This window comes from Bidens hawaiensis, unplaced genomic scaffold (genome assembly GCF_021521415.1).
Source record: "Bidens hawaiensis isolate Kalapana, Puna unplaced genomic scaffold, B.hawaiensis_p1.1 tig00008460_1, whole genome shotgun sequence".
Taxonomy (NCBI): Eukaryota; Viridiplantae; Streptophyta; class Magnoliopsida; order Asterales; family Asteraceae; genus Bidens; species Bidens hawaiensis.
In genome coordinates, this window is record NW_027491601.1 from 347,328 (window position 1) to 373,633 (window position 26,306).

Consider the following 26,306-nt stretch of genomic DNA (forward strand, 5'->3'; position numbering starts at 1 on the left):
AAATGTCATTCATTTGTGCCAAGCATGTATAGCGGTTCTATATAGAAATTAATTTGTTAATGTGAGGTATGTAAATATACTAATATAGTAAAGAAGTTTAGTTATTACCGAGCTTTCGTGTGCATTCTTAGTGAGAAATTTTGCAATTGAGATTGCCATCGGCCGGTATCAAAGCCGTTCTTCGTAGTTTTTGGAGTCTGATATTGGCGAAAAGTAAGGTGTTATGGTTTTTTTACAACTGAAATGGTTGTGGGAAGTCCAAACTATAAAGGCTAAGTTTTCGGTGTACCTGAACTTGGCTTGTGTATGCAGTAGTTGGGTTTATTGCAATTGTTGGTGCAGGAGTTGTTTTCGGTTCTGTTGAACCTGCATAACATATGCAGTTCGAGTAAGAAACTTAAATACAGAAACAAAATTGAAATTGCTTTCTAGTAATTAAATGTTAATACAGCTCGCTACAACTTATAATTAATTATCATGTATAATATGTTTTCAATCTAAAAATAATCATGTGTATTATCAAAAGTTCAAACACAGACATTATCTGGGAAGTTCTCACAACCACAAAAAAGTTGGGAAACACAGCAACACATTATAACCTTGATTAATTTTAGTCTATAGTTGAAAAAAAGAGGAACTCATCTTAATACGTGAAAACAATAAAATAAAAAAAAACAAAATAAAACAATAAACAAACAAACGGGTTCACGTGGGTTACACAATTTTTTGTTTCTGTAGAAGACACGTTTGATGACCAAGATATCACCAAATGGCATTGTCATTACCAAAGTGTCTCCCGTCACCATCGACATTCTAAACGTCACTTTGTCAGCTCATGTGAGAAAGAAATTCTCACACGCCCCCCACTTCCGGTTGCAACATTACCAAACCATCAACTCGAGTCATTTCCTGAAATATCAAGGTTAAATAATTAGCCAATAAGTTGAAACTTTAGCCTTTTGTTAAAAAATATCAAAACAGATGTACCAAAAGTTGGTTCATGAATGGTTGTTAAGAAATAGAATTACAAATAAGGTCAGATACATTATCATCATAGCCTTTATCAACCAAACCGATCCAAAGACAACTTACAACCACCACTCTACCACCACCAAGGGTTCTAAATCGAAACCCCAATGGTGGACTTAAGGTCCATAACAATACGAAGAACTTGGGGTCCAAAAACAATCACAATCGCCACTGTCTGCAAGACCGCCTCCAACACCAAATCACCGCCATCAAGGATCCGGAAATCAAACAGGGCCATCGTGTCACGACAATTATACTATAAACCATTAGTATCGCTATCGCCACTGTTGACCACTGCCCACACCACACCACCGTCTCCAAAGGTCCGGAAATCAAACCCGGCAACAGTGATGGGGTGTTTAAGGATCTTTAATCCTACAATTTCCCTCTTAATCTAGAACAAAATAATATCAAATTTCAGTCAAACAATTAAAATCACAAACTTTATCAATAACCCTAATACCTGATCCAATAAATTAAAGAAACAAACAAACCCTGATGAAAATAATCAAAGAACAACATGCCTTATGGGAGAAATGAAGGTTCTTGACCCGTGTTTTTTCACAAATCTTGAATGTGCGGTTTGTACGTCCTTATCATACTTTAAGTTTGACACAAACACCATCGCCATCGTCCGCCAATAGGCCAAGGAACATCACGGCTACCTAGGGTTCTGAAATGGAAGACGGCAACAATCGATCCTTGAACTGAACGAGTTTTATTTCACTATACTATCGTGCCTTCAGGTGAGTGTTCACTCGCGATGGCATTAGGCGAGGGTTTTCCCCCGATCAGAGTGTATCACGAAGTGATGAATTTAGTCAATAGCTCATGTGAATGAATCGTTGATCGTTAAAATAAATGCATTTTGAGCTTTTGGCCAGTTCGGTCAACCCATAAACCTTAAAGTCACTAGTAGATCTTGAACATCCTAAATTTCCATCCAACAAACTTTTACTCAAGCAAGACGAATAACAGTTTTTACAAATAGAAAAAAACTTGGACTTGTTTTATAAAGTATTCAAAGTCTTAATTTTGCTTTTATTAACGATTTTGCTTTTATTAACGATTTTGCTTTTTAGTTTTATATATAAAAATGTCCAAAGTCGTTTTTCATTGGTTGATCTTGTACTTCTCCATCACTTGCTATTTCATCGATCTTAATCTTAGATTTGTCGACGATTGACTTCTCATTACATTATGGACGATCCATGGTCAAACACTCGAATTATACACCGACCGTGGTTCTTCATTTGCTTATAATTTCTCGTTTGATGCATGTCTTACCGTGGCATTCAACGTGATGGCTCTCTGTCTCATATTTATTGATTAGTTTGATATTTCGTTATGACTTTAGTTTTTGTTTACTACATCATCATTGGAATTAATTATGAACATATAATCATGTGTAACGAACATTAATATTGCATGTTCTTATTTTTTTTTATATCATAATACTGATGCATTTACGGTTATATATGCACAACCGCCAACTTTTTTTAACTATTAGTCTATTACAACACGAACTTATAAATATATATATGTAACATGAAATGTAACAAAACAGCAAACACTCCTGGCAAAGTAACAAGTATCAAATCCACAATCTCCTATAGGTGTTGTTCTTTCAATATCTAGCAAATTAAGCTTGGTATTGATACACCTGAAATAATGTGAACATGGTGTCAAAGTGAAAATGCTATGTGTTTCTTCATACAAATTAGCATTAAAAATAATGAACACGAATGAAGACTTTTGAATGTGGTAAGTAAAAAAGATGGAATAGTATACATTTATACCCCCGACCCCCGTATTTTGAAGTGTATCCAGAATATGCTGCAATTCATGGACAACCTTTTCTATGTTCATTCGTTGTGGTGGGGAATCAACCGAGGATAATACTCCAATTTTGAGTGTCGCGGCCACACATTCCTCGATTTTCTTTCCATTTGCTTCATTGTTGACGCCATACCATCTTTGATAAACACTTCGAATGTCAACATCAAAAAAACCTGTTGCATCATCTGGCAAAGCCATGGAAGAAAATTTATGAAGGTTAAGTCCTTCAATAAACATGTCGTTGGTCGGCTTTTTCCCAGTCATCGCCTCTAGTAATAGCATTCCAAAACTGTAAACATCCCCGCTACTTGTCATTTCATGGTTGCATTGAGTCCATACTCTGCAACTTATGAACATATATTTTAGAAAAAATAGGTAATATTAGAAGTAATGTCTATAGATATATAGATATTACCCGGAGGAGCATAACCAATTGTTCCTCTAAACCCGGTTGTGCCGTTTGGGTATGAAGATCCAAGAAGTTGAGCTAAACCAAAATCTCCAACATGAGCCACGTACCATGTCATCATCAAGTAGAATGTTGCTAGGCTTCAAGTCTCCATGAACCACATTTGGTATGCAATGATTGTGAAGATAATCAAGTGCATACGCTACATCTGTAAGAAGATTTATTATTTGAAGAAGGTTGAGTCTCGATATCGATGCACTTTCACTTGAATGCAACCAATCATGTAAACTTCCATTAGACATGAGTTCATATACCAAAGCTTTGAAATCATTTCCTTGAAACTCAACACTTGAACACGAAGTTATTATCTTCAATAAATTTCGGTGTCGAATGTTCCGCCATGCTTCACACTCCCTCATAAAGCTTCTTTGAGCTCCTCGATTCAGAAGATGTAAAACTTTGACGGCAACAAGTTTATCATCTTCAAGGCTTCCTTTATAAACGGAACTAAAGCCACCACTTCCAATCAAATTGGATTCAGAGAATCCATTAGTAGCCTTGAGAAGTTGATTGTATGAAACTTTCATGAATTGTTTGCTCGTTGATGATTGAGATGCGTTTCTCTTGACTTTCTTCTTACGCCAAGCATATGATAAACATGTTATGATGGAAAGTGTGGATGCAATCAAAATGACTATTGCAAACAGAGGAAAACTCTTTTTATGTTCCTTTGTATGCTTGCACTTCGATAACTTAAGTTCAATAATGCCACCACAAAGCCTGCTATTGCCCAAAACAGAAAAAGTGGTTGCATTGGCGAACACTCCTACAGTTGGTACTTCACTCTCAAAGTCATTGTACGATAAGTTCAAATATTCTAACGAAAGCCCTTCTAAAAATTGAGGAATTTGGCCTGATAAGTTATTTTGAGAAATATCGAGTTTCACCAGTCCTTTCATAGAACTAGATGATGGTGGTATCGAACCCTGAAATATGTTGCCTTTGAGGGATAACATGGTAAGGCTAGCACAACGACCAAGACTTAGGAACGTTACCAGATAAGTTATTATCTGATAAATATAATTGATTCAACATGTCAAGGTTTCCAATCTCAGATGGAAGTGAACCAAAGAGGTTATTTTGAGAAAGGTCTAATGATATGGAAAGAGATGAAAGCTGAAAAGGTTGTGTAGGTATTTCACCGTTAAGTTTATTGTTATTAAGATACAACTCTAAAAGACGACGACAGTTTCCGAGACTTGATGGAACATGACCTTCCAATTTGTTGAAACTTAAACCAAGACATAACAACATTGACAAGTTTCCAATAACATCAGGAATCGGCCCTGAAAGTTCATTTCCATCTAATATAAGGAATTCAAGCTCTTGAAGGTTTCCAATGGATGAGGGGATGTTTCCTGTGTATTAGTTAGGTCCTAAAATTAGAAGTGACAAACCCACAAGATTACCGATTGATTCAGGGATGTTTCCATGAAACTGATTGTGTCCTAAAGCTAGGAATTGGAGTTGATTAGAAAGATTACCGATTGATCTAGGGAGCACTCCTTGAAACTTGCAATCACCTAGGTCCAGCTCATTTAATCTTGTGCAGTTTTTCATAGAATCTAGGAACTTCATATTATCGGCTTCTTTGCTTCCAAAGAGGTTACTACCTAAGCGTATACACATGATCATATCTCTTAATTTTGAAAAGTCGATTGTCAACTTCCCACTAAACTTATTTTTTGTAACTTCAAGATGTATTAATCTTGAACAGTTAGAAATGGACGACGGAAGAGGTCCAGTTAGTTGGTTATCCCATAAAACAAAACTGACAAGATGAGGCAACATTATGGCTGGAGGGAGACTACCACTCAATTCATTCCCACCCAAACTCAAATAAGCTAGTGATGAAAAGTTCAAAAGGGATCGAGGAATGGTTCCGGTTAAATTACAAAAATTCGAGTCAAATTCTCCTAAAGTTTTCAAATTGCCTATGGATTGTGGAATGCTACCACCCAAAGGATTTCCCGAAACATCTATTCCTTCTAGTGATGTAATATTCCCCAAGAAATGTGGGATTCCGCCCGTTAATTTATTATCACCAAGCGATAAAATAATAAGTTTGGAGAGGAAACTGATCTCACTAGGTATGCTTCCAACTTGCTCGTTATAGGAAAGACGAAGATCTTCAAGGCTAGAACAACCAGATATATTAGCTGGAATGAACCCGTTGAACTTGTTACGACTCATATAAAGGAAACGTAGTCTGGATAGACGACCAAGTTCATGAGGGACGGCTCCTTGAAAACTGTTGTTCCTAAGTCGTAAGTCACGAAGAAAGGAAAGGTTTCCTACATGAGGAGACAACAAGCCTTCCAAACCTTGTGACTCCAATACTACACGAGTCACTCTTCTATGACGCTTCCCACACATAACACCATTCCAATCACAGAAATGAAGAGAATTATTCCACGAGGTTAGGGCCCCACACGGATCGTTGGTGATCATCAACTTGATCTGTTGCAAAGCCTGATGATCAGTCTCATTTCCGGCATACGAAGCTGTGACTGCGGTGAAAGTGAGGAATATAGCAAGAGAATGAATTATGAAACGAATTGAAGAGGAAGATGATAAGAAAATAATTGAGCTCATTTTTGAGAATAATTAAATGATGACAACAAGAATATTAATTTATAGAACAACCAGATGCATTTAATTATAAAAATCCATCCATAAAATTTTTACACCATCTATGAACCAACAAATTTGATTATTTTCTCATAATTATTTCCCGGACCATTAGTCCATTATATTAAAGTTAACATCTGGACTAAATATATATTATATTTTAAATTGTTGAATTATGTATTTGTACAATTTAATGGAGTCTTAGTCGTTGGATATTGATTCGGATTTCGAATTGACATGTTATGTATTCAAATTGACACAATGAAAAGATAGCATGGCACCTGGTATCCCAAAGTCAATAACTTCATGTGTCTTAGTTCTTGGGTTCACACTGTCTCATGTTTTTTTTTTAACTTTTTAGTCGTCGGATGAATTATTAATTAATCAAAATTACTAATATATACAACTGAGAGTTTTTTTATTCCATTAGATCACTCGACGGCACATTATATTGTTAATACTAATCCCTATTCATATGTGAAGTCAAGATTATATCCTTCAATTTATTGAGTTATCATATCTCCTCGTTACCAATACATTTAATGATTGGAAAATATATCTTGAAAAGAAGACTGAATAGGTCACATTTTGTACGGGCTTATTTTCTCGTGTCCGAAAAAATTTAATACGATCCCTCTTTTTATGTCTCATAAGGAATGTGCGAAACTGCAGATTTAGACAAACTAGAGGAATGAAAACCGCAGTTCATTAAAATAAGTATTGTAATAAAGAAATAGTGAATAGACATGTCTACCCCTGACTTAACGATTAAATTTAACGGAGTTAGTAATTTGGATGTATTTGGCAAGAACTGGGAAACGTGGAGGGTCCATATGCAAAAAATAAACTTTTTGGACTAAATTCGCATTATTTGCCAAACCACAAGGACGAAAATGACACTTTACTCTTTTTTAAACTACTGGTAAATGTCGTATTTCTTAAACATAAGTTGTGTGTAACAAATTGGAAATAATTTGTAAATGTTGTATTTCTTAAACATTGTCACGTTATTGTTTCAGTTTCTATCATCCTGAGACTATAGAATTTATATAGTAGAGTTTGAAGTTTTACAGTTTTCACCCGATGTTCTCCACACTAAGCCTTAAGTAATGTTTCCCAGGCCTCCTTTGAAGTTGTTGATCTTCCAATTCGATCGAAGATAGTTTTGTATATGGATTGAAACAAAATACATAGGGCCCTCTTGTCGCATTTCATATTTTCCTCGCGTTCATTAACCATGTTTGCAGAATTGCAGGAAGGGCCTGGTAGTGCCGGTCGGACCATCGGCCTGGTACGTAATTTTTGGGGGCCAAACTTTTTTTAATATATATTTTTATATATACATTTAAAAGTATAAAACGTATTAAAGTCTTATAAATATTATACCAAAAACTTGTCTTTATCCATAATCCATTTTTTTTTTTGACTTTGAAATTGATTTGAATTTAGAAACATAGATATTACATCAATATCTATGTTGGGCCCAACTAAAAAAAATAAAATAAAAACCACAGCCACCACAACTGACTCATCGGAAAAACGTTTTTGACATGAAACATCACATTTTTTGCCACAACATGGTAGCAGAGGCGAGAGAGATCCCGGTCTAATCAGTTTCTTTCTTCATCTCCGTCATCCTCTGTTTCCTCTTTTTGATCGACAAAATACAAACCCCTATCATGCAAAGTAATGAAATGTGGCAGAAAAGTGAATCACCATGCTTCATTAGGATGTACACCATGCTTCTCTTCAATACTTGCTACCAAGGTTGTAAAAGTCGTTAGGCGGACCCTAGGCGGCCGACTGGAGAGTTGGGTGTACTCGGAGTACTAGGGGAGTACTCGGAGAGTACTCGGACATGGTAAATATAAAGAAAATTAGTTTTTAGATATTATATATATGTCGAATATAATAAATTTACTAATATTTACAACAAAATAGGTAAAGATCAATATATATAAGAGAAATACATTTTTAAATAATAAATTAATTTAAAAATTGTTAGTCATTACGTTAGAAAATGATTTATTTGTTTAATATTAAAGAAAATACGAGTTATGTTTTATTTTTTTAAGCCAACGTCGACTCAAGTTCCTCGACTAGTTGCGATTTTGACTAAGGTTGATCAATTCCTAGTAACTAGGCGGAATTAAAGAAACTCGCATCAGCGACATACCTTGTAGCAAGTACTCGGGGAGTATTCGGCCTTGGAAACCTACTTTTACAACATTGCTTGCTACAGTAGAATATGTGAGAGGCTAAGAACGCGCCTTATAATTATAATACAAATGGCTAAATAAAAATTGTGATAGATAAATATTATATGTAGCGAAACCTTAAAAAGTGGGTACCGAATTAATATCGAAAGTACCCATTTCCCCGTGCCCGGTAATAACTAGAGTTCATTAACTGTAGTTGTAAACTTGTAATGTTGTACAAGGTAGTCTTTCTTTGGCAAACATGTCCACTGTTCAGTTCAGATCTAACAGGAAACAATGAAACCGATAGAATGTCATGGTTTCATCTTAGAGTTGAAAAATGTTTTTTACTTTTTACTTTTGTGAGTGAATTAGTGAATGCATGAGATTGTATTGTGGATGAGCATATGATGTGAAAGTTCTTTTTTTATCACTCCAAGGCTAAATGTTTGAATATGTATATTGTTATTGTAGAATAATACCAACATCTGAAAGGAGTAAGCTGTGTTATAAAATGCCTGAAGACAACATAATATTTCATTAACTATTACACCAAGAAACTGTATATCAATACGAAATTGTGCAACATAACAAATATGTCTTGACAAATTAACAAAGATGACAAGCAATGCATCATCTTGTATATGTAATTTGATCCTACTTTACCTCAAATACTTTTAAGTTTATCCATAATATGCTGCATCTCATGTACAATCTTTCTCATATTCATTCTTTCTTGTGGAGAATCCATAGTGCATGATACTCCAATCTTGACTGTCGAAGTCAAACATTCCACAATTTTCTTCACATTCTCTTCATTGTTTTGAATAAAAGTTTTACCCTCTTGAAAAACATTTGAATGTTAAACATCAACAATATCCATTATATTGTCCGGCAAGGCCTTGGATGCAAGTTCATGAAGGCTAAGGTCTTCGTTAAAGATGTCGTTAGTTGGTCTTTTTCCTGTCATCGCCTCTAGTAATAATATTCCATAACTATATACGTCCCCGCTACTTGTCATCTCATTTCCAAGACCATACTCTGTAATTCGCAAGCAATTATTTTGGAATAAAGGTATAGGGGCGTTCAACAAATCCAATTTTGAATATTCAAAGTATTTGAATCGAATTTAAAGTTGGAATATAATCAAAAAATGTGATTTGTATTCAAAATAGCTGGTTCGAAATTTGTCTTGATACGAGTTTAAATTCGAATTCAGTAAAAAAATATATTTTAATTATAATTTCAAAATCACTACAAATTTAAGTTCTTTAAAAACAAAAAAACACAACTCTATAAAACAAATAAACTATTCGAAGTTATAGCATCCAAATATTCAAATTGATAATATTCAATTGCATATTCAAAGTAAAAGTACTATGAATTAATAACCAAAGTTATGAATTCAGTTTTTAGTCTTTAGAACTTAAAAACTTCTTTAATTAATAAAAAATAAAACGCACTATTTGAATACGAACTAAAAAAAAATCATAAATTCATATTCGTTCAGTATTCAATTGACGAACCAAATCGAAGTCGAACCTTGAGATTTGAATATGGATAAAAACAAGTTATAAGTTTTTCAATTAACGAACCAAATAGAAGTTGAAAGTCCGATTTGAATAACGAGCACCCCTAGGTAATACTACAAGCGAGTAAATATGACAATCTTCACCTGGAGCGGCGTAACCAATTGTTCCTCTAATCCCAGTTGAGCTATTTGTGTATGAAGTTCCAAGAAATCGAGCCAAACCAAAATCTCCAACATGAGCCACCAAATCTTCATCGAGTAGAATGTTGCTAGGTTTCAAGTCGCCGTGAACCATAGGTGGTACACAATGATTGTGAATATAATCAAGCGCAGATGCTACATCCATAAGAATATTTATTATCTGAACAAGGGTTAATCTTGATGTACATTCACTCGAATGCAACCAATCATGTAGACTTCCTTTGGGCATAAACTTATAAACTAAAGCTTTGAAATCATTTCCTTCAAAGTCAATACTTGAACATGAAGTTATTATTTTCAACAGATTTCGGTGTCGAATGCCTCGCACTCCCTCGCAAAGCTTCTTTGAGCTCCTTGATTTTGAAGATGCAATACTTTTATTGCAACAATTCTATTATCATCTTCATCAAGGATTCCTTTATAAACAGAACTGAACCCGTCCTTTCCAATCAAATTGGCTTCAGAGAACCCATCTGTAGCTTTGAGAAGTTGATTGTATGAAACTTTCATCAATTGATCCTTTATTGATGATTGAGATTCTTTGCTCTTGCTTTTCTTCTTCCACCAAACACATGAGAAACATGTTATGGTGAAAAGTGTGGATGGAATCAAAATGACTATTAAAAAAAGAGGAATCTTATTTTTATGTTTGTTTGAATCATTACATTTTGGTAACCCAAGTTCTACAACGCCACCACAAAGCCTATCATTCCCCAAAATAGAGAATGCACTTACATTAGCAAACACTCCTGATGTTGGTACTTTACCCACGAAATCATTATATGATAAATTCAAATATGCTAATGAAAACCCTTCCAAGAATTGAGGAACTTGGCCAGATAAATTATTTTGAGAAATATCGAGTTCCATCAGTCCTTTCAAAGAACTTAATGATGGTGGTATTGTACCTTGAAATAAGTTACCTTTGAGGTACAACCCCGTAAGGCTAGCACAGCCACCAAGGCTACTAGGAATGTTACCTGATAATTTATTATCAGATAAAGCGAGAACACTCAACATTTTGAGGTCTCCAACCTCGGTTGGAAGTGAACCAGCGAGGTTATTTCGAGAAAGATCTAGTGCTATGGATATATATGGAAGTTGTAAAATTTGTGTAGGCATCTTCCCATTAAGTTTATTGTCATCGAGGTACAGCTCTAATAAGCTATGACAATTTCCTAGACTTGATGGGATATGGCCTTCGAACATGTTTGAAGTTAGCATAAGTGTTATGAGTAATGATAAGTTCCCGATGGCATCGGGAATATGCCCTGAAAGTTGGTTTCCATCTAAGAGAAAAACTTCTAGCTTTTGCAGGTTATCAATGGTTACCGGGATGTTTCCTATGAATTGGTTACCTTGTAAATATAAACTGGTCAAGCCAACAAGATTACCAGTTGAACTAGGAAGGTTTCCATGCAACTGATTTTGTTCCAAATACAGATGTTGGAGTTGATTGGAAAGATTACCTATTGATGTGGGGAGCACTCCTTGAAACTTACAACGAGAGAGATCCAAAGTCTTTAATATGGTGCAATTTTGTAACGAATCGATAAAATTTATTTCCTCAGCTTCAATGCTTCCAAAGTTGTTATCACTTAAGGATAGATAACTAATCTCTCTTAGTTGAGAAAAGTCGACTGTCAACCTCCCACTAAACTTGTTGTTAGCCATTTCTAAGATGCTTAATATTGAACAATTAGATATTGAGGATGGAAGAGGTCCGGTGAGTTGGTTATCCTGTAACTGAAGTTCGACAAGATATGGGAGCATTGTACCTATGGCTTGAGGAAGACTGCCGTTCAGTTGATTTGCAGGACATGAAAGATAAGTTAGGAGTGAAAGATTGTAAATAGAATGAGGGATGGCTCCGGTTAAGTTACAAGCCCCACAGTAAATTTCTTTTAAATTTTTCCAATTGCCTAAGGTATGTGGGATTGTCCCAGCCAACGGATTTCTAGTAACGGAGAACCTTTCCATTGTTGTAATATTCCCAAGGAATGATGGGATTCCGCAAATTAAGTTATTATCATAAAGTGAAAGAAAAGTAAGTTTCGAGAGAAAACTAATCTCCTTAGGTATGCTTCCACCGAGTTTGTTACGTCCGACAGCAAGCCATTGAAGACGAGAACATCCAGATATGTTAGTTGGGATGATCCCACTGAAATTGTTAAGCGCAACTCTAAGGAAACGTAGTCTGGAAAGACGGCCAACTTCATGAGGAATAGGTCCTTAGAAAGTGTTGTTTTGTAAAAAGAGCTCACGAAGGAAGCTGAGGTTCCCTACATGAGGAGATAAAGAGCCTCCTAGACCTTGATTCTGTAATAATATACGAGTCACTCTTTTGTGCCGCTTCCCACATGTAACACCGGTCCAATCACAGAAATGAAGGGAATCGTTCCATGATGTTAGAACTCTGTATGGATCGTGAGTGATCATTGACTTGATCTTTAACAAAGCATGCTGATCGGTTTCATTTCCGCCGATATATGAAGATGAGGTGGTGGTACAAGTTAGAAATAAAATGAGCGTATAAAAGAGAAAATCAACATGAGAGGAAGATGATAAGCAAATATTTGGTTTTTTTGAATTCATTTTGAATTCATTTTGGTGAATTATTTGACTGATATCACAAAGGATTTTATAATCGGTTTTAGCATTTATGTTATCGTAGACATAGTCAAGCTAATGCCAGCCATGTATTTCTTGTAAGTTATAATAACCTTCACCCACACAAATTGATTGATTTAATGTTTCCTATTTTTTTTAAACAGCAAACGGGGTAACCCCGTAACAAAAAGCGACCCTATGTCCATCATTTTTTGTTTCGGGAGAAACTCGTTGCCCTAAGGCCCACTGCGATAAAACCTGGTTGAGATTGGATTCAAACTTGAGACCTTGTAGTCTCATGCCCAAATTTCACTTCTCCTTCGATATCAGCTTAGATAAAACTCATTGTCAATATTAGTGTTTCCTATTAATTTGATTTTGTCTTGCCAAGATGAAAATAGAGGAAGAGTTGAATTTGTGATAAAGTAGATATTAGCAAACTAACCATAGGCAGTTTCAAAAATTTTAAAAAGAAAAATATAATAATAATAATGGAAAAAAACAACAACCAAGGAGATTACAATTAATACATGGTAGGTACTGTCGGACCGTCGTTGACTTAAGTTTTTCGTGTACCTTCTTTGAAAAGCTAAAAAAAACTTTCGTGTAACTTCTTTAATCTAGCAACTTGCTAGGTCAAGCTTTTTATATTTTTATTTTTAATTTTTATAAAATGAACGGTTCATACTACATAAAAAAGATAATAATTCAAAATCTGTTATAAGTGGAGGCCATTGTTTGTAAAAGTCTACCAAGTACTCCTCAAGTCCTCATCAATCCTTTAACTACGTAAACGCGGCAGGATTAGGTGTAAGTTTTTTGTTAGCAAGACAACAAAGCAAAATAAAAGGTTAAAGACAACAAAGTAAATTTTTTTAAGACTAACGTGTTTTAATTTGAAATTTTATTAATGTCATAAATTATAAAAGAAAAAAAAATCTAACAACCACTATAGTTTGTTAGATTTAGATCACTACAAGATTTTAACTCGAGTGGTTTGTTTAACAACCGAACACCCTTACCACCACACTAACTACAATTTTTTGTTAATAGTTTCTCTCTGTGTATGTATATATAAAAGAAAGGTTAGATATAAAAGTTAAAGTAAAAGTTTTGTGAGAAATGTAAAAAAAATATTTAAACCGTTGGATTCAATCTAACAAAATAAAGGCTTTTTTTTCTTTTTTTTTAGAGTATTGGATTGTTAATAAAAGTTGATATTATTATAGATAATAATCAATATTCTGATAGGAGGCAATGGCTTGGCTATATTAATAACTTGAAAGTTACGGTTTACTCACATTTAGCTATTGTTGTAGTGCTATCGTTTTTTAAGCGTGGGGTACAAGTTCTTAAGGGCTCTTTGGTTTTGCACGTGATAACTACCTTTCCACCGCTTCCCCATGTTCCTTATCATTTTTTTTAATTATTTTCTTTTCAGTTCATAAGCAAAGAGATGTAGTTCCACCAGAATTAGATGATGATATCGGAGATTCTGATGATGAAGGTAATGGCCAACATGTCTTCGAATCGAGGTTTTTCGTTCTTTTAGGCATGACTTATTGTTCATAACTAGCAATATATACTTATTGTATTTTTGTGTTTTGATTTGTAGGATGACAGTGATTATGATATAGATGGTTATGAGGAGGACACAAGCATTGTTACTGTAAAAAATAATATTAATTTGCTAACGTAACTTCATAACTTTTCTATAGTCATAGATGATGAGAAAGGTTAAAATAAAAATACATATTTTTCTAAGGTATAGGAATTGAAATGTGAAATTTATTAAATAAATTAAAAAGTTGTAAAGTTCATTTGGTTCAAGTCTTATTTGGTAACTAGTGAAAGTCAATATCCCTATTTTCTTGGATCTCAGCGTAACAATAATGAAATTTGTTGATATACCATTGCCTGCTTACTCAGATCATCATAGATTATTAACGTGTGCATTCCATGATCGCGGAAATATTCCCCCATGGCATAGCTAGAATATGGAGCGCGAAATTGCAGAGGGAGCAAGATCCGAAGTGGTTTACAAGAATGGAATATTTCATAGCATTCGCTAGCAAAAAGTGTGAGTTAAGAGCTATGTTGAAGCTCTCTGTTGCAAATCTTTTCTAAACGTTATTTTTTATCCAATCTCGCACTTGGTCTGATCATATTCTTTACTAATAATGGTTGTTGACTAAAGGATGCATGAGACTCTTTTTTCTAGTTGCTAGGCTTTCAACCAAGTGTTTTTCCTTAGTTTTTATCAAAATAAAAAAGAAGATACATGTCCGATTGGAACCCTAATTGATGTCGACTAACAAACAATGAAGATTCAATTATGCTTTAACCAAATTACCTAGAGCATTTTTTATCTTATGTTACAAAGAGTAACCAAACAACATAATGTGTTTCCGAGTTCATTTAAGAAAAGAAAAGCAAGGAATTTTTTTTTCTTATCTTTTCTTTAGGTATCTTTTCCTTTGCTTCAACTTATTTTCCTTCCAAATAGTTCCAATTTGGAAAGATACAATTTCTTTTATTTTACTAATCATTTTCTCTTATCTCCCCTCCTTTTCTTTCTTTAAATGAAACTCGAGAACACCTCTTTTAAATTTTCCTTCCTTTTCCTTTCTTAAATAAAACTCGGGAACACAACATATTTTTTCCATCCCTCCTTTTCCTTCCCTTTCCTCAATTAAATGAAACTCGGGAACACAGTGTAAGGATATACATACAGTAAAATTTAAACGTAAAAATCATTTCTCTACCCGCTATTTTTTATCTACGCTCGTTTGAATTTTGTCTTTTTTAAGCATAACAACGTGTTATTGCATGTAGTGTATATGCATGTATTGACCCAAAATGCTATCCATATTACTATTTTGTTTTTTTATATAATCAATCTGAAACATATCAAGTTATATAATAACTGTAAGATTTATTAGGTACTGGCATCAAATTAAGCTTTGTAACTATTCTTGATGTTTGAAATGTAAACATATCCTTCGGATTAAAGTTTAATGTTATTATCACTAAAAATCTACTACTCTAATAAAATAATACTACCATTTGTCATTCTTTAAGCCATTTTCACATTTTTTAAACTCATTTTGTTATTTGAATCCTATGTGGGCCAACCCAACCCTAAATAGTATATATAAAGCAAGTGTGTTAATGTTTATTTATTTATTTTTTTCTTTTCATATTTAACGTCATGTTTATCCTTAAATAATAAAATAAAATAATTTAGCTATAGAAAAAGAGCATGCCAAGTGGGATTGAAGTGGTCAGAACATTGCTTTATTATTAATTTTTTAGTATTTTCAGGTATATAATATAAAAGTCAATTAAAATACTTTATTTCTTAAAAAAATTTCATTATATACATTGACACATTCTCATAAATTTGTTTATCGACATACTAACCATTTATATTTATTCTTGGTTTATTTTGAAAAACTAGAATCATGAAGTTCTTTTCTTAACTATCATATATATATATATATATAACTAGCTTTTATTTTCTGTAATACGGAGGTGTTTTATATTATTAGTTTCTAATTTTAATATATTTTTTTGGATTTTAATTTTATTTATTGTAATGAAGTTATTAATATACTTAGGATTTGATGATTAAAGTGTTTCACAAATATATTAGATGTTATAACCCGGTTTAGAGGCTATATGGGTTTGGTAAGACCCATGACCCACTCTCAGTTTTTGAATTATAAATAATATTTTATAAAAATCCATATACTAATTTTTAGTATATCCTTGTTTTATAGGATTTTCATATAAAATATTTGATGAAATCAATTTTTAATATAATGAGATGTTATAACCCGTTTAAAAGGCTATCTGAGTTTGGTGAGACCCATACTCGTGAATTCAGTTTAAATGCATGAGAAACCTTTAACAAATAAAGCAATTTGATGGCTTGAGAGAATTTAAGGATGTTTCGTTTATATATATTTAAGATTAAGATTTAATACATAATCTTGTTTTATTATTTATGGTTGGCTTGTACTTGAAAGACCTCGTGTTTTCACACGGAAATCTATACGTCACTTTGTCAAGATTTACAAGCAGACATTGACTAAAAATTTTGATTATTAGGTATATTGGCAGACACAACCGCAAACGTAGTGTACAAGGAAATATCTTCTTATAAGTAAATATTTGCGTAATGTTTCTTTAGTAATTCCTATAATTTTAATATAAATTGTAATTTTATTAACAATATATAATAATTGTGTTGTCGATTGTATTTTGATTAGTGTTCAAATTTTATAATTTTTATCAATTTTTCATGTAATACACGGGGTTCAAACTAGTAGTTTATATACACAAGTCCAAGGAGAAGCAAAAAATACCAAAAGAAAAAACAAACAGAAAAAAGCCCGCTTAAGTCTGGTAGAGCTAGGCACAAGACTGAGCCCTAATAGGTACAAAAGTGCCAGCCTAGAAGCCCATAAACCAACCCATGAAGTTTGAGACAAAGGCCTAGAGTTGACTCACAAATCACAATTACTCGAAATTAAAAAGTTTTCATAAACAGACATTTATGTAACTGGAAATAAGACCTCAAACCCCGAACACAAAGCAAACGATATTTGAACAATTTGTTTGACTCTTTTCAGTATTAACATACTAACAATTTGTTTGACTCCAACTTTAATTCCTAATAATTCTCAACACACATAATAAGGGGGTGTTTGGGATTGCTTATTTTCATCAACTTATAACTTATAAACTTTTTGAAAAGTAATAAGGTGTTTGAGATTGTTTATATTGTGAGAGGAAAAGTTTCATAAGCTACAATGTTGTAACTTATTAACTTAATGAAAAGTTATAAGGAGGCAAAATAAGGAATACCAAACACCCCCTAAAATAACTTTTATACTTTAGCTCTAACTTTAACAATAAATAACCATTTAACTTATTCTTTAATTTTTCTCTATCTTTAAACTCTTAATTCGATTCACCCACTTGTATTTGGTTGTACATACTAACCCTCGTTCATATGTAAAGTCAATATTATGTCTTTCAATTTATTGAGTTATCATTTCTCCCCGTTACATTTGATGATTAGAAAATATATCTTGACAAGAAGATTGGTTAGGTCACATTTTGTACAGGCTTATTATCTCGTGTCCGAAAATTTTAATAGGATTCCTCTTTTTTACGTCTCTAAAGGAATGTACAAAATTAATGACTTATCTAACCAGATAGATTAATCATTTTTTTATATTCATAATAAATGTTCTAATGGTAAATGTTGTATTTCTTAAACATTGTCACGTATATATTCAATGCATTTAGATTTTCCGAATAAACATTCTAAAGGTTGCATTCCTAAATGACTCACTTAACCATAACTCCTCATACACTAGCGTTATTGTCAGTGTAGTGCTTGCCGTAGTGGTTGCTCCTAGTAGTTAGGACCACTACGAGTTGTGGTTACCATGGTAGGTTGTTAGGACCACGCCACTCGTCGTGATAGCACTAGTCCCTTTTGTCCGATGTTAGGGGGGCCCATGAGTTGTCGGTAGAATCTTCGGTTGTTTTGAACACATCTCACTCACACTACTGGTTCTTTGGAATGCTAAGGCTGAAAGCAGGCGGTCGGGGACACTACAAGCGCTAGCCCTAACAAGAAAACTTAGTTAGCACAATGGCTTTCACTCTTTGTATGACAAATTTTTGTTATTCCAAGCTTCCTCAACGATTGACACACTATCATCAATGACTCTATCCTTGATGTGAAGATATCCATAAACAAAATTACCCTGCTTTTATTTCTTATAATTTAGTAACATCCCAACCAAAATTCAATGTTCTTCTCACTTACAATTCAAAAAATAAAAAATTTTATTGGGTATATTTGAATATCAACTTTAATATGGGCATTCTAAATGGATCTAGATCCGTTTTAATATATTATCAATTATGTATAATAAAGAGTAGGACAAACAAACACATTGGTTAATTATAAGATTAGGTACATTAAAATGGTTTATTAAATATTCCAACTAAAAATATAGTTAGGGACATAAATGACAATATAATCACGGGGCCAAAGACATCTACATAACAAGACAACAATGCCTCTTTTCCCATCACGGGTGCCCTAATCATCTCTTTTCAATGAAAACTATTGAAAAAACAAATGTTAAATATATTCTAACGGTAATTTAAAATTGCAAATCATCATATCATATGTTATATACTTACAATTAATACATATCAATTGTTTACGATATTCCATAAATTCTCGCTCTCACATATTAAATATTGACCGCGTACCTAACACCGACCTGATATACACCACTAATTAATGTTTTCATAACTAGATCAATTGTCGAATCAGATGTCATATCAATTCACTAATTAGACCGGTCAAATCCATTTCAAAAGCCTGATTACACCATCAATAAGTTAATATGTAAATATAAGGTTTGGATCAAATACAAATGAAATTAACATGTTAATTGTGATAATCAAGTTGAGTAATTATGTAATTACATCATAGAGTAATTATGTAATTACTCTATGATGTAATTACATAATTACTCTACTTGTATATATAATTACTCTACTTGATTCTTACAGTTAGAACGTTAATTTCATTTATACGTTAACTTCTCCATGTAAATATATAACTAATTTAAAACTAAAAATAAAATAATTTTTAACTTTTAAATTGTTGATGGTGTAATCCGGCTTTTGAAATAGGTTTGATTGGTTCAGTCAGTGAACCGGAAAGACGCTTGAATCAAAATCCGGTCTGGTAATTGAAAACATTAATGATGTATTGATCAGGTCGTTGTTAGGTACGCGCTCGTATTTTAATGCGTGAGAGTGAGAATTTATGAAATACCGTAAACAGTTGATGCGTATTAAATTATAAAATATTGGTCCAACGGTATCATAGTTTGTTACAACATGCTTCCCCTTAGAGGTCGATGGTTCAAGTTTCAGGGTGGACATTGGTGTACTATTATTAATAGTAGATTAAACTGTTGTTAAAAAAATAATGAAGTATAAATTTTAGATAGTCAGTGCCGGCTTTGTGAGAGGGGCGGGGGAGGGGGGGGGGTCGGATTACCTTGGTAGGGATTTTTAAAAATATTTATATATTTTTAAAATATGTATTTTTAAAAAAAAAATTGTTTAAACCTAATAAAAAAATAAAAATTTAATTACACAACCAAGTCTTAAGTAAGCCCATTTACAATTTAATTATTTAAAAAAATTACTTAAGGCTCAAATGCTTTCTTGCATTACCAAAAAATTTTAACAATTCTCATAGACATCTCTTTATTTAAGGGGCTCTGTCCGTTTGGACTCGTGGCCGGCTCGGACTACCTTTAGCCAATAGGGGCCGCGTATGTAGTACCCGACGTTATTTAGTTGTTCGTTCCAAAAAAAATAGTGTATAAGTTAGTAAATGCTTCAATAATTATTTATTAGCACATCCAAATATCCAATCACAGCATAAAAGGACATCCAAACAAGCATCCATCTTTGAACACCACCTCACCACTCATCATTTCAAAATGGTTTCAAAAAACATGTCAATAAGATTTCTTCCATTGTTAGCCATAACGATGGTGTTACTAGGTTTATCCAATGGAGACTTCGAAAAAGACAAAGATCGGTGCGCGGAGTCGCTTGTCGGGTTAGCCACTTGCCTCCCTTATGTTGGTGGTCAAGCCAAGGCTCCAACCATGGACTGTTGTGCTAAGCTCAAACCCATCTTGGACGAGAACCGAGTTTGCTTGTGTATATTGGTCAAGGACCGCAATGAACCTGGTCTAGGTGTCAAGATCAACGGCACCCTTGCGTTAAGCTTACCCGATTCATGTCATTTGCCTTCTAACATCACCGAGTGTCCTAGTAAGTTATATTATACCATGTTCATATCTCTATTTACTCTGGGACACGTTGTTTACCTTTCTTCTGTCGGTGGGGGACGCCTGATGGTGGCGTACACCATTTTTAGTTGTGTGTATGTTGTTACATGTTTATCTATCTTATTTTTTCATTCATCCAAATCTACATGCATTTTATTTAGTTTATATAATAAATAGTATAAGGATTCAAATGGTTTTTACAGTTTTTAACATATTATCATTTTATCGTTTTCAGAGCTCATGAACTTGCCAGCCAACTCCCCAGAAGCTAAGATTTTTGAAGATTATGGTAAAACAATCAAGAACAGCAACATCACCACCGTAACTCCATCGGGTAACAAATATTTTTTATTTTTATTTTATTTTTTGAAAGTTCCATCTTGGATGATTTAAATGATCGAATCACCTTTTATGTTTCACAAAAATCATAATGATAGTATATTACTTGATAAACATAACGTTAGTATAAAAGAGCAAATTTTTTATTATTAGAAAATTTAGAATTTATGGCTATGCTAGTTTTAGACAAGTTTACTTTGTTTATTTTTCTATTTATGGACTGGCTGACGTAATATATTAACTATGGAGCATGCAAATTGCAAAATATACAAAAACAATTGTACTATCACTTACATATTTAGGCTATGTGTAGTGGAGGGGCTACGAAATGGAACGATTTATATCATTTAACGCTCAGTCAGTAAATGAGGAATTTTCATTTTAAAGGTGTAATGGCGTTGTAGTCTCTCTCTCTCTCTCTCTCTATATATATATATATATATAGGAGAGGGATATTTTGAGAACCATGTTGAGTTTTAAGAACTTGAGAACTCAATTCTAGGCCACATATTTAATTAAATGAATTGGAATATGTGGTTGAGATTAAATCTGGCAAAAAAGTCAAAGTAGGAGAGAGAATAAATATGTAAGTGGTTACACTAACTTTTACGCCTGTTACACATGTGTAAAAAGTCGACTCGGTGCGTAAAAAATTCTGTAATTTTTTTACGTGTATATAACTTACATATATTACACATGTGTAAAAAAATATTCGAAAAAAAAATCATTACATTGAGTTCTTAAAACTCGTTCTTAATTGAAATCTCCCATATATATATATATATGGGTGTGTGTGTGTGTATCAAACACGCATATAATATAAAAATAAAAAACACAAAACAAACACCAGCGACCCCCCCTCCCCCGGGTGGCCCCTCTTATTGGCGGGGGGGGGGGGTGTTTCTCTAATTTGTCGCTCATTTACTCACCTCACTACACCCAGCCTTATTACTTTGATTATTAGTTATCAATAATTCATTTATGTTTCTATTTGTTAAAAAAAATACAATATTACCTTTATTTTTACCTATTAAAGTGTTAGATAAAGATTTGTCTTTTCATATAGAGAAAGTACAAATATTGTATACATTAAAAAAATTGTTTAAATTAAACGGCTTAAAAGAAATTGTTGAAGTAAAGTTTAATAAATGCAACCATTAAACAATTGAACTTCTTTTTATATAAAAAAAAATAATGCACCCCTTGTCTTTTCTTGCACACATTATGCAAGTTCATTAATAAACATAATTATTTGAGAGTTCAGTTATATGTCACTAATCAAACATGTGGAACTAAATTATATATCTACAAACATACAAGCAAGCATACTAACAAATTTATTTTATAGCAAAGTCATTGTTTAGGGTCTCAGAATAGGGAAAACCTTTCCTCTATCCTGTCAAATAAGAGGTGGCTTCCGTTACGACTCTAGCTCCGAGAACCTTTTCTTGACATTATATAGTATCACAGTGTCACAAAAGTATATAATGTCACACAAGGAATTTTTTTTTTTTTTTTAAAAAGAGAGAATAATAAAACAAAGTACTAATATTAACAAAAGTAAAGTACTGATTACAAAAAATCTATAATGTGTTGTAATGTTTTTCTTTAATGGAAAAAATGTTGACACAAAAAAAAGTAGGTATACCGTATAAATAAATGAATTCGTAAAAATTGGTCAATTCCAATACATTTATGATGAACACTATGTCAAAGATTATTCATATATATAATTTAGGGGATTTGTTTTCATACACCCTTCCGGTGCAAATGAAAACTAGGACCACAAAATAGTGTATTGTGTTTCATGATTATATAAAAAACACGTCTGATATGTACACTAACGTCTAAATATATCTAAACATAATCAGTCTTCCAATTTCTCTTTAAGAACAATATAATTTGTATGATTCTAACATTGTATGCGTGTATCTCTTCTATATGCTAAATGTATCTTTTACTGAGTAAAGTAGAGAGACGATGTAACCAGAAGAATTTTGAGCCGATTGAATAATACGAAGATTTTTATTATTATCATTTAATTTATTTTTTTTCTTTTATGAAGGTAATGGATCAAATGGAAGCAAAAATGACGTTGGGAGGGGAAAGAAATGGTTGGGAGTTGAGAAAATTTGGGGGTCATTGTATATAATTATTGTAATGGTCCTCTTTCAAATGGCTTAAATGGTTAATGTTTTGCCCCACCTGTTTTAATATTTCTACATGTCGTTTTTCCCATCACAATAGTTCTTTGTTTTTTAGACGTTTGGTGTGTGAAGGTTTTAACTTTCTAAGGAAATTGTCTATGTTATTGACCACTATGGTTGCATATGTACTTATGTTATTATGATTGGAAATTATACCGCTCTTTTTTTCTTTCCTGTCAATAGATCACAACTAAGTCGCACCCCTTTTTTTAAAAAAATATCATACGTATTGACGGAGCCCTTGGATGAAAAACCAAGGGGCGGGCCAAAATTTTCGGATGAAAACGAAAAAATTTACACCACGTATTAATATTTTCGACCAAAAGCGGACAAACTGCTATGCAAAAAAAAACGGTTAAGGGGGGGGGGGGTATTGAAAATGTTACATGTTTAAGACCAACAAATAATGATGAAAAGAAAATGTTTTACTAAAGCAAATTTCTTTAAATACATTTTTCTTTATTATAAATTTCTTTTCTCTTACTAATATGGGCAAACGAGCCATTTCATTTTGATGGAGGTGGTAAGATGACTTGGGTGTAGAATATGATGTTAAGGGGTGTAGAATGTAACCATTAGTCGCTAAAAAAATACATGCGAAAGAATATTATACCCATTTCTTTTACACAACTTTAATTCCTTATAAATGTGGTGTGAATGATTGTTTGGCATGAGGCATCTGGTCACTAAATCCAGATACCCTTCGGACCCTTATACGACTCGTATAGTTATACGAGCCGTATAGGTGTCATATAATGGTGACAAAAGCCTACAAGAGTCTATAATGTGCATACAAATGAGTGTGAAATTCTAAAAAAAATTGAACAATAATGGAACATTGTGGCCTATATGAGGCATATGGTTAATCAACAAAGAACTATATGAGTTGTACCCTATACGCTAGTTCATATATCCACGAAGAACTATACGAAGCAAATAGGATTTGTATGACTTGTGTAGGCCTATACGAGTCGAATTAACATGTCAACCTGCATATCTTGCATATATGACACATCCATACCATTTCCATTATCATGCACGCAATGTCTATTCGACCCGTATAGGCTTATACTAGTTGTGTAAGTCTCGATAAACACCAGGAGGATGGTGTCCTAATATAATATCTGTTGTTTTTAGTTCATTAAGTTTTTTTTTATATTATTAACCAACTTGACGGTTTACATCGAGATAGAAGGTAAACGAACAAGCTACATTGTTAACCATTTTTAATAGGAAAACTAAGTTTTTTAAAAATTACATGTATAGATGGTGGGTCGTAACATTACTATCCATGATCATTTGACTCGACTAGATAGTTTCAAAACCTCATGCGCAAGGAAACTAAATATATCAAATGCAAATGATATAAACACGTGCTAGTCGTCAAAACATGTGTTCCCATGTTTGTCACTTTGTATTAAGCAACTTTTAACGTAGCTTGACCCACCGTGAAAGCACTACTACCCAAACCCACAAGATGGAAAATCCATGTTAATCTATACTGCTATACAAACATATTCTCCTTTATTTTATTTAAAGACTTAAATGTCAGCTAGTCTGAGTGTTGATATGCTTCCAATGGGTCAACGATGTTAGCCGGAGTTGCTCTGGCTACTTGATGTCAAGACATTAGACACGAAGCTAATAATCTCTTTCCTATTGTGAAGAGGGATTTTTAAAATCAAAGCTAGCTCACTTGAAAACCTTTTTTTTTTTTTAAAGAATGTAGTTGGAAGTGACGGTGACTTTTTATTTGAAACTTGTATGCAACACTTAAACCTGAAGTAGACTATACGTATTTTTGTGATTAAAACGATTTATTATCTTTTTTAATCTGTTAAGAAACATAGTTTGTCTGACTTTTTATTCGAATCATCTACCTTATTATTTATTAGGGGTGAGCAAGATAAGGATCGGACCCTTAAAACCCGGTTACCCGACTCACAAAACCCGTAATTAGACCTGAATATATAATATGGGTCAGGTTAAGAATATTTAAATTTCACCTTATAGGGTAAAATGGTTTATAGGGTAAAAGGGTTTAAAGGGTCCGGCCCTTTTTAACCCCTTGACCCGTTTACTAGTTTCTAGATAGACATGCATCAGATTCACGATTAATTTGAAATTTAGGAGATATTTGTATTTCATATATGATTCATTCGAAATTTCCCAACTACTAAGAAAAATAAAAATAAAGGGAAGGATACATATATGGGAATCACTTAATTGTTCTCTACATGTAATTTGTAAATGTGAATATTATTTGCATCAGTTCAAATGGTTGATAAACTTTTGAAGTTAGATTTTACTATGTTATTAAATGAAAGTATAATTGTTTTATGATTCATATATTAAATTCATATATAAGATATTTAACTAGAAAATGAGATGCGATTACCGCCTTAAAGGGTAAATGGTTGGACCCTTGAAACCCTTATTTATATCCGACCCTTTTATTGTTTAGAGGGTTAGGGTCTCGGATCCACGTGTTTTCCTTAAAAGGGGTCGTGTCTTACCTTTAAACAGTTCTATTATTTATCACTTTATTTTAGTTTGGATTTATTAACTTATTAATTTTTTATACGTTTCATTTTATTTAGAAAGTTATATAGTAGGTTATAACTTTTATCACTTAAGAGATGTATTCAAAGGAGAGTAACCGGAAAAATTAGTTGAGTCGAAATCTAAATCATAATTTTCTGTTGCGAACTCTATACAATTAATCCATGTTTGTGTCACGGCGATAAAAAAAATGTATTATGACAAAACACATAATATTTCATCGTTAATTATAAAGTCATAAATTATACAATACCACGGAGGATGTAACATAACAAAAACTAGATAAACAATGATGCATAGATTACGAACTAGCCCTCACATGTACAACAACGCATAGCCTAACATGACTCACCTAAAAACTATGTTCGTAAATAATGCAAACTATGTGCCATCGATATAACACGGAAAGCAATGATTAAAGCAGCATTTAATGTAGGAGATTACGGTTGACATGTTTTGGAAAAAGATAAACAAAAACAAGTATAGAGTTTAGTTTTCTTTTTCAAGAACTTATGTGTTGGAAAAAGTGTTTCCAAAGAGGATTTTCGGGTGGTAAATGATGTACTCATCTAACCTAAAGGCTAACACTAAGCGCGTTATGGTGAGGTGAAATATGGTTATGTGTCTGATTTAGATGAATGATTGGTTCATATATTAATTAATTTTTTAAAATAAAGTAAAAAAAAAAAACAAAAAACTAGCCCCCCTCACGAGTTACACCCGCTACCCTAATCACCATGCCTTGTGCACCTTTGGTGCCACCTATGTCATAGTGTT

The 26,306-nt window shown here is 33.1% G+C and overlaps 2 pseudogenes; both read right to left on the minus strand.

Annotated features, from left to right (window-relative positions):
- Positions 1 to 1,285: 1,285 nt before the first annotated feature.
- On the minus strand, positions 1,286 to 5,932 carry LOC143529077 (uncharacterized; annotated as a pseudogene).
- A 2,901-nt stretch (positions 5,933 to 8,833) lies between these two features.
- LOC143529069 (uncharacterized) lies at positions 8,834 to 12,493 on the minus strand (annotated as a pseudogene).
- Positions 12,494 to 26,306: the final 13,813 nt, after the last annotated feature.